General features: G+C 33.2%; 1 long non-coding RNA gene across 1 annotated transcript; it reads left to right on the top strand.

The window, feature by feature from the left end:
• Nucleotides 1–553: 553 nt before the first annotated feature.
• On the top strand, nucleotides 554–949 carry LOC123273780. The gene is made up of 2 exons (XR_006511373.1): nucleotides 554–667; nucleotides 814–949. It is a non-coding gene; the product is annotated as an uncharacterized LOC123273780 (long non-coding RNA).
• Nucleotides 950–3,223: the final 2,274 nt, after the last annotated feature.

The following is a 3,223-nucleotide window of genomic DNA, read 5'->3' on the forward strand; positions in this document are numbered from 1 at the left end:
TTGTTATGTAAAAAAATATTTAATTTAGGATAATTAATTAATTTTACATTTAAAATATTTAATGTGTTTAAGTATTTGGTCCTAGCGTGTTAGGCTAATAGACCGGGAACTTCCGAGTTTAATTTATTGAGAATGATAGGTTTGTTTGAATAAATTGATGTAGTTGAATAATTTTAATACATATATTGTTTAAGTCCAAAATTAATATCATTAGTTAAGTTTACAATTATTACAATTATTACACAGTGATTGAAGTTAACTTTTCTTTCATATAACGATTTTACAATATTACTAAATTCACAAATATTAATAATTTAAAATATACCTGATAAAAATTGATGAACCTTGTTGATTTAATTTGATTTAGTTGGTTTCACTTTACGATTTTACTTTACCTTTACAAATGATTTACTTTCTATACAAAAGATTTACACGTGGTCTATTGAGACTTATTTAAACTATGTACGATGTTAACACTAGGACGTCAGGATGTTATGTCCACTTCAATTTTTTTTTCTTAATTCAAATCACCCGCGCAGATGGAAGATTTCTCCATGCGCGAAAGCCACAATAAAATGTAAGCTACGTGACTGCTGGTCGACTAGCGGGGACTTCTGCAATCTCAGCACCGCGAGCTTTTAAAAAGGCGATCAACAGCCAAATCCACGTCTTAGTTGGTTAATTCGGCTTCCGCGTTTAACTGACGGGCCCGTGCCTTGTAGAGTCCTTTGCTTTTAATTTGCTCCGCACTTAAAGGAAGTTTGGACGCGGTTTCAACCGGCAGGCCACGTATTAGTTTTAAGTGTAAACCAGGTCTTTGTTAGTTAATTCGACTTCCGCGTTTAACTTGACAGGCCCGTGCCTTGTAAAAGTCCCTTATCTTAATTTGCGCTGCACTTAAGACGAGTTCAGACACGGTTCAACCGGCAGGCCACGTATTAGTTATTAATATCTACGAGTCGGGATTCTCAAAGTTCTAATTTGCCCTGCACTTAGGCGAGAACCCGGTCAGTAGATAAAATTTAGAGAGTCAAAATCTCAAAGTCTTAATTTGCCCTGCACTTAGGCGAGATTTTGATCAATAAGAAAACCTAGAGAACCGGATTCTCAAAGTTCTAATTTGCCCCTGCACTTAGGCGAGAGTTCGGTCAATAAGTAACTTAAGATCTTTTAAAGCTAAATTTGCGCACTTTACCCTACGGGGAACTGGAGGACGTTAGCTCAAATTCAAATAAAATTCATTATAATAATTTTGATTAAATAAAATTTGTGAAAGTGTAAAAGTTTTGGTGTTAATTAAAATAAATCTTAAAAAGAAGTGAAATCTGTTTTAAATAAATTCATTTCATAAAAATAAGAAGCCCTTAGAATAAGCAGCCCAAATCCATCCACATCCATTCGCTGCAAATACCAACAGAGGGTCCAATCAAGGAAAAGGCACTACGATCAGCCCCGGAATCACGGATCCGATCCTAAGAAATAATCCAACAAGTAGTAAGTACATCTACTCCTAACTAAAATCCGTGCACAGTCTCAAACGAAGGCGTGGTAAATTCGTACTTCGAAAACGTCCCACAAAAATAATTAAAACAACGGAATTAAAACCTCCGTTGCGTATTCTTTTAAACTGTTAGTCCAAACCCTCCACCGTTTACGCTACCGCTCAAAACGCCCTTGGACATAACAAGGACAACGAGAGAGATTTTTTGGTGACAATTGCAAGGTGTCGAATTTTAGGGCGTTACTAATTTCCACTCATTGGGGGAAACAAATGTCCAATTATGTGTCTATTTTCTTGGGCCCTTACCCTCTCTCTTAAATTTGTCTAAAAATGTTGCATAAGTCCCTGTACTTGGATCAGAGTGCAACATGCTTTCTCACCTACTCTTATGTTCTATTATTCATCTATGTGTTTGTGTATACGTAAGCGCATTTACGCATAGACAAAGACACACATTTTTACTGTCTACATTAATTTATTTATTAAAAATCATATGAATAAATATGTACTTGAATTCAACATTTCTTACGTTTCTTTTGAATTTAATTATTTATTTGTAGAAATATTTCTGTTTTATCGTTTTATAAATTTGTTGTATTATTTTAGAATTCAATTGTTGAAATTTCGTTTATTTAAAATTATTTTTTGGAACTTTCAAGTTCTATTTTTTTATTTGCTTCTCATTTCATATTTAATTTTTGTTGACTAAAAATTATTTTGGAAATTGCATTATTAAAATTTATTTCGATATTTGTCTCTCAACACTAAAATTTTGTAATTAAATGGTTCTAAAATCTTTTGGTTTAAAATAAATCTTTTATCTAATGTCTTTTATTCCTTTAAGTATTTCTTATTTTGAGTTTAAGTGAGTTAGTCTTTTACGTATAACAAAACTCCCATTCATCTATTTAATCTCTTAAATATACCTGGGCTCCAGACCAATTACGGAAATTTCCCTGGGCCTTTTTGTAAAAATCGAACGAGACACTTAATGACCGCACTCGAATTATCTTTTACAATCGTTAAAATTTAAATAATATCATACTCGATTTTTTTTTTTAATTAATAAATATTATACTCGATTTTTATAGTTAATAAATATGTAAAGAAAAATTTCTTTACATAACACCGCAAACTATCCCCTTGAAGCCACAGTTTATGTAGATGGTAATTCCAGTGCGCCCTGGCGGCCGTAAATGCAAGCTGTGAATTACTTTGTTGAACTGAAGTTACGTATCTATAGGAGAATTACTACATTTTTATTTTATCTAGTCTGAACATGTCACTTTTTACATAAAAAGAAAGTCAGGACTGAAAATGTGAGCTGGCTATAGTATGTGCTGATGAAATTTAATAACCTCAAGTAAATAAATTGTTATAAGTGAATATAAATTAATTATCACGGTAAAATAAATTATGAATTACTGTTACATTAAACAAATTAGTGAAAAAAAGTACTGTGAGATTAGATTAAATTTCGCAACCTCAAAAACCGTTCTGCTTATAGTAAACAATATTCGGTAGTTCGGCGCTCCGTTTGCAACAGGATTTTTTGAACGGAATTTGGCGCCAGATTCTACCGACCTGTAGATCTAAGTTTCGTCGAACCTCTTCGATTGGCGCCAACCGCGATCAAACCGGTCAAGCCGTTCAAAAAGTTATGAGAGGTTTGCCATCACACACACACACACACACACACACACACACATCACACACACACAC

This window comes from Cotesia glomerata, unplaced genomic scaffold (genome assembly GCF_020080835.1).
Source record: "Cotesia glomerata isolate CgM1 unplaced genomic scaffold, MPM_Cglom_v2.3 scaffold_1341, whole genome shotgun sequence".
NCBI classification, from domain to species: domain Eukaryota; kingdom Metazoa; phylum Arthropoda; class Insecta; order Hymenoptera; family Braconidae; genus Cotesia; species Cotesia glomerata.